This window comes from Rhinatrema bivittatum, chromosome 9 (assembly GCF_901001135.1).
Source record: "Rhinatrema bivittatum chromosome 9, aRhiBiv1.1, whole genome shotgun sequence".
NCBI classification, from domain to species: domain Eukaryota; kingdom Metazoa; phylum Chordata; class Amphibia; order Gymnophiona; family Rhinatrematidae; genus Rhinatrema; species Rhinatrema bivittatum.
Genome location: NC_042623.1, coordinates 104468528 through 104481491, shown reverse-complemented (window position 1 = coordinate 104481491; position 12964 = coordinate 104468528). Strand labels below are relative to the sequence as shown.

The window sequence follows — 12964 nt, the reverse complement described above, 5'->3', positions numbered from 1 at the left end:
GTCTCACATTTTGGGCATAGATTTGTAACAAACCACACTGATATTAAAGCAATTAGATTCAAACTTTCAAAAGGAGATATGTGCATGCTTTTGTGTTTGAAAAGTATCTCATCAAAACTACCTGCACACCTGCTATTATGTGCATATTTTGGGGAGAATTTACACTCTTACTTTAGAAAATGCTAAAGTAAGTGCAGAGGAGTTATTTTGAAAACATTTGGCCATTGTAGTTTGACTATAAACAATGTTGTGGCATCTTTCTTTTGCATTCATCTCATAGTTGTTACACGTTTGAGCCCATGTCTGCTTTGTTTCCTTGACCCAATAAAGATGTATTTAAAAAAAAAAAAAAAAGAAAATGAAAATTATTCCCTGTGTCTATGGGAAAGAGCCAACGAAAAGACAGTAGAAAACACAAATAAGGAATTCCCTTTGCTAACTACAAGGTGAATTTTAAAAACCCGGCACACACATTAATGAGGAGGATGCATGAATATGTCGGGCTCGTCTCCCCCGAGTGGATGTTAAATGCCGGCGAGATACACGCATATCTCCCTCAGCGAGCACATCTGGACAATTTTCAAAAAGGGGCGGGACATGGGAATTTCGGGGCATGAACCTGAGATGTGGTGTAAATACCGATGCAACCCAGCACGCGACAAAGCCCCCTGCCGCGTAACTTTACTTCTGCCTCGGATGCCACGTGAGTAAAAATTTAAAGAAAACCAGGCAGACCTGCGGGGTTTTAAGGGTCAGAGCTAACTGGGGGGAGTGAAGGCTATCAAACTGCGGGGGGTTGGAGGACCTCTCTCTTAACTGGGAGAACTGGGTGCGCCTCTTTTAAAATTCCCTGTTTATGCAGAAGCGGGATTTGCGTGCCCATGCGCGCGCCCTAGCCAGGCCATTTTATAAGACGTGCACAAGTTATAAAATAGCCGCTTCCCTGGCTGCAGGCTGACACACGCTTACACGTGCAGCCGCAAGCCGGTTTGAAAGTTACCATCTTTAAATCTGCCCTCAGAGGAAAAAGAAGAGATTTATGTAGGACACGTTATGGGAGAAGATCTAAGGTCTTCGTAAACTGCCTATGTAAAAAACCCATACTAAAACAGAAGCTGATGTAATAAAACACATGCTAAAACAGGAGTTATATTTTAGCATGAGTTTTGGTTAACACACGGAGTAGAAACCAGCAGTACTGCAGGATGCAGCAAGCTAATGGGATTCAAATGGAGCAGGAGTAAAATAAAGCACACAAAAAAATGTGCCAAAACATGAGTTACTCTAAAAATCTGCATTAATGCAACAAAGTGCTTTAAAACAGGAGCGGGGCACACTGAGCACAGCAATAGAATAGCTTCAGTCACCAGAATTGTGAGTTTACTCCAACTCAGATCCAGGAGTTAGATTTCCAGTGAAAGCTCTCTGAGGTAGGCATTAGTTGCAGGTTTTCCTGCTCTTCCTGAAAAGCTGGACACAGGCAAACAGTGCCAAGGTAGATTTTAAGACCCGCACGCAGGCATCCATGTGCGCATAGTTGGCAGTGCGCGCACATGGACGTGCTGATTTTATAACACGTGATCTTAAACATGCGCATGTTATAAAATTGGCTACCCGTGCGTGTGATTTTACATCAACGCCCACACGTATGCGCAAATCCCATCTCGATCACGTAAGGGGGGGGAGGGATTTTAGTAGGCATGGCGGCAATGAGATAGGCCCCTTTCCCAGTTCCCTCCCGGTTTGCCCCTGTAAAGGAGTGAACTTCATAAACCCCCTACCTAACCTGCCTCCCTTTTACCCTACCTGCCCTGACTCCCAAAATCACACTGACTACCCTAGAATTTTTTGTTTCATACTTACCCGCAGCCCGGAGCAGCAGCAGGTTACGCGGTCGTCCAATCCTGGCGCGTGCTTCTTGACGACACTGACTTGCTGCTGCTGTCCCGGCCTGCCCATTCCTCACCCCTTTTTCATCCTCCCTTCTTTATTCGCTTACCAGAAGATACATGTGTGGCTGCCAGCCTCTGAAAATCCACGCAGCCTGTGCACGGCCCGGTCACGCGCGTATCTCGTGGATTTCCCACGCATAGGGCTTTTAAAATTAGCTCTTTCATGTTCAGCTATTGGTGCCTTCCTAGAGAGCTTACACTTTGTTAATATAGTTGAGGATACGTACCCCAGGGAGTTTATTCTTTAATTTTACTTGCCATTCCTTGGCAAAATGGACTTAGATGTGAGAATGTGCCCACAATTTGGGATGCACCAATCTCACATGCAATGTCATTTTGGCAAGGCATGACAAGTAAAAGCAAAGCATAAGCTCTCTGGGATAGGAACCTACAACCGAATAGTACGCCAAAGTCAGGATGCATGGTGCCAGCATATTGTTCAGTTGTAGTTGCCCACCTGGAGAAATCACACTGCAAATTCAATTCCTGGGTCCGAGGTGGAGTAAACTCACATTTCTGGTGGTCAAAGCTATTCTCTTGCTGTGCCCAATGTGATAACAGCAGCTAGACATTGCCATACTGGACACAGCAATAGAAAAACATGGCCATCAGAAATGTGAGTTAAGTTTAATTTCTGCTCTTACCCAGAAGAAAGATTTCCAGCATTAAGAATACGTGCCTTAAGCTGCCTGACCTTTAACATACTTTTCCCATTGCTGGGGGAATAGCCAATGCCTTCCTTAATGTAGGACTTGATGCACCTATACTAATTGTAGCATTGACTTTTACTCTTTTAGTGCATAATTTTTTAGAGATAAAAACCCTGTTAAATATTAATTAAATTACTGTGGAAAACAATGAGGAAAAATACAGACAGTGACGATAAAATACACACAGGGATGATAACTTTCAAACGGGCGTATGAATGTACATATACATGAGTGTTGGCGTGCACCCAGAGATTTTATAGCATGCGCACACATTCACATACATGTTATAAAGTAGCCTAGACGCGTGTATCTGTGCACCTAATTTTAAGCCTGTGCATGCTGGCTTACAGACGTGCATCTGAGAGTATTTTATAACAGACGGGCATCCAGCCCTTGACCAGTTTCACACCTTCGTCCTCCAGTTTGCCCACGTGTTCAGCTAGGTTCTCCCAACCCCCCTGGCTTTTTAGCCTGCACTCCCCCCAGTTACCCCAGACCCCTCAAATACCTTGGAGATGTCTGTAAATTTTATTTTTTGGAGATGTACACCTTCTCCATAGAAGATGTAAAGATACAGGGCACTGGCCCTGGGCACGAGGTGCATAGGTACCTGCATGTACATCTCTTGGTTCTGCCCTCGAATGCCCATGCCCTGCCTATGTCTGCTCCTTTTTTTCTCTGATGAGAGATATTCACGCGTTGGAACTTGTGTGCGCTTCTGGCTGTCTTACAAAATCGGGTGGACGCATGCAAGTGCCAGATGCGCACCCATCGCCTGACTTTGATGGGCATCCAGCTTTGAAATTTCACCTTGAAATCAGGAGTAAAAACCCACACTAACTTCAGCGCACCTTATTACATCAGTTCTTTAATCATTCCTTCTATGGCTGAAAACGTTTTGTCTGGTTTGTCCCACACATACACCACGTAAGTTTCATTACACCATAATATAGGGAATGAGGTGCAGTGCTTTCTAGTATGTGATGACATTTTTTATTGAACGAACACAAAGATGTTGTGATATATGACCTTTCAAAACAACATGGGTTCTTTCTACAGGTGTAACTCATGTGATGTGTTATATCTGAAGAAGAGTGCGTCTTCAAAGCCAGTATACTAGAGCTACTTTTCTGTTGCTCAGTAGGTAACACGATCAAAGATTTCAGTTTTCAGCAGGACTAGAATAGTTTTTAGAATGCTGCACTGCTGTGTGTCACAAAAATAAAACAAGGCAACCAGGGCTTTAAGATATACAATTGGCAATAGCTTAGCGTGGGAAAAAAAACTGGTTTGGCAAATTAGTTGGAACCTCTGAATAAACAGTATGCTTTTTTTAAGAAGCATATTTACAATTAAAGTAGTCAAGTAGCGCTATTGAAGTGATAAGTAGTTGCTTTATAACTGCACACAACTGAACATTAATCCTTTTTTTCCATCACAATTTTGTTGCACTTTAGGTTCTGGATAAAGTTTCAAGCTAACTATTAAACATTTATTAGCATAATCACAAAACAAATATAGCATGCAAATCTAAAGAGAAAACAGAACGCACAGCACATTGTGCACAGACACAAAGGTAACGATGGAGCATGCAGTTTCATGCATTCTCGGGCTTATTACACTTATCTAAGAAACAGCAATTTTTAAAGCTTATTACTTAACTTCACACCACATTCCCTGTTTACTTTAAATATTTTATGCTGAAAAGCTTTTACTCCTGATGAATACTGAAGCTGCTAATAGTGTGCTAATTAAATGGACTGAGTACAGTTGGAAAGTGTTGAAAATTACAAATTATGAAGCAAGTGGTTGGGGTTCAAGTATCCTAGTTTAAGGAGTGATGTGTATGCATGGGTTTGGTGGGAGGGTATTCCTGATGGTACCATATTACATTGTACAAGATCTCTATCTGGTAATAGGGATGTGAATCGTTTTTCAACGATTAAAATTATCGTCCGATAATTTTAATATCGTCTTAAATCATTATAGAACACAATACAATAGAAATTCTAACGTTTTATCGTTAAAAATCGTTAAATCGTGTTAGTGCGCACTAACGGGAGTTAGTGCGCACTACCTCCCAGTTAGTGCGCACTAACTCCAGTTAGTGCGCACTAACAGAAAATGATACAAATTGACACTTTCCAGGTCAGTAAAGGTCAGTTAGGAATGAATATGTATTCCTATTGGCTGGCTGCCCTCTTATCTATTGATGTTACCAAGGTTCCCACTGAGATGATGGTTGGGGGGATGGGAAATGGAAATGGAAACTCAGGAACACTAACAGAAAATGATACAAATTATTGACACTTTCCAGGTCAGTTAGGAATGAATATGTATTCCTATTGGCTGGCAGCCCTCTTATCTATTGATGTTACCAAGGTTCCAACTGAGGTGATGGTTGGGGGGATGGGAAATGGAAACTGTTGGTAGTTGACAAAAAAAGTAATGTGATCAGTCAATATGACTAGAACTTGTGCCCTATTCCTGATACCAGGGGTGTTGTGATCTTCCTGCACTCAGTGCCCTATCCCTGATACCAGGGGTGTTGTGATCTTCCTGCACACAGTGCCCTAACCCTGATACCAGGGGTGTTGTGATCTTCCTGCACACAGTGCCCTAACCCTGATACCAGGGGTGTTGTGATCTTCCTGCATGCAGTGCCCTATCCCGCCTGCATTACTAGTGAGAGGCTGGCTTCACAGACAGGGGGGAGCTGCCTGACCCTCACTCCTCCCCTCCCCCATGTCCCAGCCAGTGAATGGTGTGTGGGTGAGGGGGGGGGGAGGATGGTGAAGGCTGAGACAGCTCCCTCCCTGCATTACTAGTGAGAGGCTGGCTTCACAGACAGGGGGGAGCTGCCTGACCCTCACTCCTCTGGGGTGTTGTGATCTTCCTGCACACAGTGCCCTATCCCTGATACCAGGGGTGTTGTGATCTTCCTGCACACAGTGCCCTTTCCCTGATACCAGGGGTGTTGTGATCTTCCTGCATGCAGTGCCCTATCTCTATTAATACCAGGAGTGTTGTGATCTTCCTGCACACAGTGCTCTATCCCTAATACCAGGGGTGTTGTGATCTTCCTGCACACAGTGCCCTATTCCTGATTCCAGGAGTGTTGTGATCTTCCTGCACACATCCCGGTATCAGGGATAGGGCACTGCGTGCAGGAAGATCACAACACCCCCGGTATCAGGAATAGGGCACGGTGTGCAGGAAGATCACAACACCCCTGGTATTAGGGATAGGGCACTGTATGCAGGAAGATCACAACACCCCCGGTATCAGGGATATGGCACTGCGTGCAGGAAGATCACAACACTCCTGGTATTAATAGGGATAGGGCACTGCATGCAGGAAGATCACAACACCCCTGGTATCAGGGATAGGGCACTGTGTGCAGGAAGATCACAACACCCCGGAGGAGTGAGGGTCAGGCAGCTCCCCCCTGTCTGTGAAGCCAGCCTCTCACTAGTAATGCAGGGAGGGAGCTGTCTTAGCCTTCACCATCCTCCCCCCCCCTCACCCACACACCATTCACTTGCTGGGACATGGGGGAAGGGAGGAGTGAGGGTCAGGCAGCTCCCTCCTGTCTGTGAAGCCAGCCTCTCACTAGTAATGCAGGGAGGGAGCTGTCTCACCCTTCACCATCCTCCTCCCCCCCCCCCTCACCCACACACCATTCACTTGCTGGGACTTGGGGGAAGGGAGGAGTGAGGGTCAGGCAGCTCCCCCCTGTCTGTGAAGCCAGCCTCTCACTAATAATGCAGGGAGGGAGCTGTCTCCGCCTTCACCATCCTCCCCTCCCCCCCCCCACTCACCCACACACCATTCACTGGCTGGGACATGGGGGAGGGGAGGAGTGAGGGTCAGGAAGCTCCCCCCTGTCTGTGAAGCCAGCCTCTCACTAGTAATGCAGGCGGGATAGGGCACTGCATGCAGGAAGATCACAACACCCCTGGTGTCAGGGTTAGGGCACTGTGTGCAGGAAGATCACAACACCCCTGGTGTCAGGGTTAGGGCACTGTGTGCAGGAAGATCACAACACTCCTGGTATTAATAGGGATAGGGCACTGTGTGCAGGAAGATCACAACACCCCTGGTATCAGGGTTAGGGCACTGTGTGCAGGAAGATCACAACACCCCTGGTATTAATAGGGATAGGGCACTGTGTGCAGGAAGATCACAACACCCCTGGTATCAGGGTTAGGGCACTGTGTGCAGGAAGATCACAACACTCCTGGTATTAATAGGGATAGGGCACTGTGTGCAGGAAGATCACAACACCCCTGGTATCAGGGTTAGGGCACTGTGTATAGGAAGATCACAACACCCCTGGTGTCAGGGTTAGGGCACTGTGTGCAGGAAGATCACAACACCCCTGGTATCAGGGTTAGGGCACAAGTTCTAGTCACATTGACTGATCACATTACTTTTTTTGTCAAGCTACCAACTGTTTCCATTTCCCATCCCCCATATATTGTCAGTGGGAACCTTGGTAACATGAATAAATAAGAGGGCAGCCAATAGGAATACATATTCATTCCTAAACTGACCTTAACTGACCTGAAAAGTGTCAAGTTGTATCATTTTCTGTTAGTGCGCACTAACTCCCGGTTAGTGCGCACTAACTCCCGGTTAGTGTGCACTAACTCCGATTAGTGCGCACTAATCGGAAAAAACAATTTTTTAACTAAAAAATCGTGCCAAACACGATTTTCTTCTCCTGCTAGACGATTTCAATCGTTAAGACGATAGGGCACACGATTCACATCTCTATCTGGTAATGTGCAATATCTCTGTCACCCTTTCCTATAATTCCTTTCTCAGCCTCCTCCATTGCAGCAAAGCTGAACTGCGAGCCTTCTAATGATGTCTGATGAAACTACTACTTCATGAAAAGAGTGCTGTAAATTATGCTCATTCCCTGACAAAAAGCTGGGATCACTACCAATATAGGAAAAGTTCCTAGGAATCTAATATCCGTGGAGTAAATATCTGGCTTGCTTCCATGGCTGTAGAATATTGGAGCATTGATATATGCAAGCTGTTCATCCTACTGGCTCGCTTTCAAACCTGGACTGAAACTAAATATATATTTCTCTTTCAAAAATGTATAGTAACACTGTAACAACATGTTCAGTAACGTGTCAAAGAAATGCAAATAAAAATAGATTTTCTAAAATAAAAAGCAATCGAACAAAGTAGAGGCTGATATTCAGTGTTACTTAGTTGGATAAGTAGGGACTTATATGGCTAAGTGGTGGGGACTGAATCTCTGGCCCCATTCAGCAGCCACTTAGCCAGATAAGTACTCAAGTAGATAGTTGGATAAGAAGTAGGCGGGATATGGGCATTCTGGGGAGGGGCTACTTATCCAGCTAACTTAGGCCTGGATTCATCATTCTTCGCAGAATGATGAATCCTGCGAAAATGGGGGGCGGGCCTGCGAATGCCCGCAGTCTTCACACCATGGTGGTGCGTTGGCTGCTGGCTTTCGCGCCGAATAGCGCCACCATGAAAGGTGGGGCTATTCAGTGTGCTACTGCCAACAATAATGTTACTGACATTATCGCCAGCAGTTAAGATACTGCCGACTCCGCCCCCTCCCCGCCTCGACTCCTCCCCTCCCTGACTCCTCCCCTACCCCTAATTTGCAATATATCGCATGCAAAAAGGCCCTTTTCGCATGCGATATGGCCTTATTGCCTGAGTTAGGGCCCTAACGCAAGTGATAAAGCTTTAAAAAATAACCCCCTTAGTCAAATAAGTAGCAATATTCAAATTTTTCTGGTTTGATTAACTGGATAAGTTAGACATGCTCAACAGCAGGTTTAAAATTAGCTGGATAAAACTTATCCGGCTAACCAGTGATTTTTACTGAGATATTCAGAAGCATAGCTGTGCTACTGAATATCCCTTGTAAGTTAGCCAGATATGTCTTATCTGGTATTCAGGATCTGATGCTAGGAGTTAGCAATCTTTTATTTTCGGTTATTTATTTAGGAGAGTAGTGGGTGGATCCTTGGGCTAGTGGCAGATGACCACGCCCCCGGGGAAGATCCCGAGAGGGACCACCGGTCAGGCTCAAAGTTAGGAGACAAACACACACTAGTTCTTTTATTTAGACAGTATACTGAACCACCAGAGATGGAAGAGTGAGCTAGTAAGCCCGGCTGGGCTGTAGTCCCACAGATACTGGAACAGCGATCCCTGCAGGCTGAGCTGAAGAGAGACTGAGAAAATAGTGAGTAGGCAGGGTATGCAGATAGTAACACTCATACAATGTCCCAACGAAGCCAAGAAGCTGGAAAGTATAGGCCCTCGAGGAGCGAGTACCTGGTTCCAGGGAAAGCTCAGAGAGAAAGATGGTAACTCACTGATGTAGCTGATATAGTTGGTAGTAATGACTTCCAGGCAGAAGAGTATACGAAGCAAGTCTGGGATCAGGGCCCTCGAGGAGCGAGTACTGGTTCCAAACTGTCGCCTGAAAAAACAAAGAGAGAGCGAGGCCACCGAGGAGCGGGTAAGTCCGAGGAGGCAGAGTAGCTTAGGTAGCGAAACCCTAACCCTTGCTAACTCGATGTGTTAGCAAATTCTGAGACCTTAAATATCTGTCGCGGGTGATGTCATCTTCAGAGGAAGCCCCCAAGATTCGTGCCAATGCCGGTACTTCAATTGGGGCCGCGCCGCACCCCTAGGCCTCCAGGAAACATGGCAGTTGCAGCATCAAGCCAGTCCAGAAACTCCCAAGGACAAGTGGCAGGAGAACGCCGTGGCAGCCAATCTTCCCACGGATGGAGAGAGAGGCACCAGAGAGGTAAGGAGGGTGGAGAGAGGGCGTTGGGCAATGACGGACACAACAGTACCCCCCTTCAAAGGGCAACTTCCTCTTTGGGTACCAGGCTTAGGTTTTGAAGGATGCGCGAGGTGGAACTGATGAAGCATCTCTTTAACCAGGATATTGGTCTGAGGCTCCCAAGAGTTTTCTTTGGGGCTGAAACCTTCCCATTTTAGAAGGTATTCAAGCCTTGCCTCTCTTATGAACATCCAGGACTTCTTCAACTTTGTATTCCAAGTCATCTTCTGCATTGATGACAGGTGGATCTTGAGTCTCGGAAGAAAATTCACTAAGAATAAGTTGTTATCAGCAGCAATGGATGAGCTGCTGGGGACGTCACTGAGATCTTCAGTGGAAGTGATGAAGTTGGGGAATGTCCAAAGCCCACTTCAAAAGATGACACTGTAGTGGATCTTTCAGCTTGTTGAGAGGACTTCTCAGGTCTTCTACTAGACGTCTGAGAATGAGGTTGCCTCCTACCCCTGAGTCCATTAGGGCAGGAGTCTGAACCGTGACCGGTCCGTAGGTCAAAGAGACTGGGAGAGAGAGTGGAGAAGATGTCACGGTATGGCCTAAGAACAGTTCTCCTGCAGTACCTAGGCCCGTCCATTTTCCGGATGAATGGAGCATCTAGAAACATTACATACAAAGTCCACGCTTCTTCCAAAATCTTCTCTCCTTTGAAGTCAAGCGTCCATGACCAAGTTTGTAGGTTCATCTGTATCAACAGCAGGGATTACTGGAACCATCCGAGGTGTAGAGATAGCACTGGCCTGTTTCAACCCAGGTAACACCCTAGGCCGGAGTTCCTTCACCTTGTCCCGGAGTCGTTGATCAATCCGAGTAGCTAGGGCTATTAATTCGTCCAGTGAGTCAAGTGTTTGGCGAGCAGCCAGCTCATCCTTCAAACGGTTATCCAGGCCTCTGCAGAAGAGAGTCTTGAGACATCTGGGGTCCCAGCAAAGTTCTGCCGCAAGAGTTTTGAACTCTATGGCAAATTCAGCCAATGATCTGCTGTCTTGCTTCAAGTCCACTAAAGCAGAACCGGCTACAGTCATTCGAGCAGGGTCATCAAAAATGGATTTAAACAAGTCCATAAATCCTTCTATGTCCTGCAAAATAGGGTCCTTGCGTTCCCACAAGGTAGATGCCCATGACAAAGCCCTATCATCCAGGTATGAAAGGATGTAGGTAGTCTTGGAGAGAGCTGTAGGGAATAGAGACGGCTGTAAGGCAAAGTGCATGCAGCACTGGTTCAAAAAGCCCCGGGTCTTCTGGATTTCTCCAGAAAAGTGGATTGGAGCCGCCAGTGGTATAGCAGTCTTCAAAGTTACCTCCAGTGACTGACCTACTTGGTTGGAGGTTGTGCCTTGAACCTTCTGTGTGTGTAGTTGATGAAATTCTGCAGCAAGTTTCTCCAAGGCGTCTTTCTGCTCCATAATGCACTGGGCCATGCCCAGTATGGCCTGCAAAGCACTGAGTTGTGCCAGATCCATGGAGTTATCAATCTGTTCAGGATCTGATGCTAGGAGTTAGCAATCTGTTATTTTCTGTTATTTATTTAGGAGAGTATTGGGTGGATCCTTGGGCCGGTGGCAGATGACCACGCCCTCGGGGGAAGATCCCGAGAGGGACCACCAGTCAGGCTCAAAGTTAGAAGACAAACACACACTAGTTCTTTTATTTAGACAGTATACTGAACCACCAGAGATGGCAGTAGTGAGCTGGTAAGCCCGGCTGGGCTGTAGTCCCACAGATACTGGAACAGTGATCCCTGGAGGCTGAGCTGAAGAGAGACTGAGAAAATAGTGAGTAGGCAGGGTATGCAGATGGTAACACTCATACAATGTCCCAACGAAGCCAAGAAGCTGGAAAGTATAGGCCCTCGAGGAGCGAGTACCTGGTTCCAGGGAAAGCTCAGAGAGAAAGATGGTAACTCACTGATGTAGCTGATATAGTTGGTAGTAATGACTTCCAGGCAGAAGAGTATACGAAGCAAGTCTGGGATCAGGGCCCTCGAGAAGCGAGTACCGGTTCCATACTGTCGCCTGAAAAAACAAAGAGAGAGCGAGGCCACCGAGGAGCGGGTACCTCTGGTAAGTCCGAGGAGGCAGAGTAGCTTAGGTAGCGAAACCCTAACCCTTGCTAACTCGATGTGTTAGCAAATTCTGAGACCTTAAATATCTGTTGTGGGTGACGTCATCTTCGGGGGACGCCCCCGAGGTTCGCGCCAATGCCGGTACTTCAATCGGGGCCACACCATGCGCGTGTCCCTAGGCCTCCAGGAAACATGGCGGTTGCAGCATCGAGCCAGTCCGGGAATGCCCGAAGACAAGTGGCAGGAGAACGCCGTGGCAGCCAATCTTCCCGCGGACGGAGAAGGAGGTGCCAGAGAGGTAAGGAGGGCGGAGAGAGAGCGTCAGGCACTGACAGACACAACATCTGGCTAACTTACTGAATCGGAATCTTTGAATATCTATCTCCTAGAATCTTAAGATCCTTCTTCAATAATGTATCTAATTCTTTCATTACACTATTTCATAAAAGCATTAAATATCTATTTTAACTTTGATTTCTGGCTTCTTAGCACACATTTGTGTTTCTGTAATTTACAAAGCAAGCAGAGTATGCTCTGAGTGACACTAAACATTGTTGTAAATAAAAAAAGTAGGATAAACATCAAGAGCTACAACTTTCTACCAATAAAAGTGTGCATGGGCTAGTTGGTTACGTTGTGCACTGCAATTTCTGCATATTATTGTTGTTAGTTTCTTTCTCACGGGGTATCTACATCACAGTTCCTTGCATTTTTTTACATCAAAATGAAGTTTATTCCATATGTTAGAATGTATTCAAAGCATAGGCTAATTAAGATAACCACAACAGTTTATCATATAACACTATAAACAAAGTGAATGGTCCAAGATAATCCAATATTTGGCTGAAAATGAGTTTTTAAACTAGAGATGTGCAAATCACTAGAGATTTAGATTCATGTTGGCCATGGCTAATTTAAAATGTGCCTTTTATTATTTATTATCATATCTGGTGTCAGATGCACTAAGCATTTTTCCTTCAGACACAAAACTGGGAGAGCTGTATAGATATATCTGAGCCCTGATATAAATTTATGAAACTCAATTCAGATTCTCTGTCTATAGGCAGCCATTTTGTTTTTACTAAAATATATATTGTGTCAGGGAAATTGTATCAAAGCATGATGTAACATGATTTAAAGAGACACAGGGCACTATATCAAAAGCATATAAAACTATGAAAACAAAAATTCATATTTAAAGAATTCTGGCAAATTGAAGTGTAGTGTCTCTTCATATTATTTATGGCAGACAGTTATATCATAGTAGAAGTATTCATTAGACCAGATAAGAAAAATCTGGTAAATAAATAGAGCAGGCAAGCACTTCTCTAGGAGAAAAAGCCCCATCAGCAGAATAGCCACA

The 12964-nt window shown here is 45.5% G+C and overlaps 1 protein-coding gene across 3 annotated transcripts in view; it reads right to left on the bottom strand.

Moving 5' to 3' along the window:
* NRCAM (neuronal cell adhesion molecule) overlaps nt 1-12964 on the bottom strand; it is a 515870-nt gene that overhangs the window by 44358 nt on the left and 458548 nt on the right. The window lies entirely within an intron of this gene.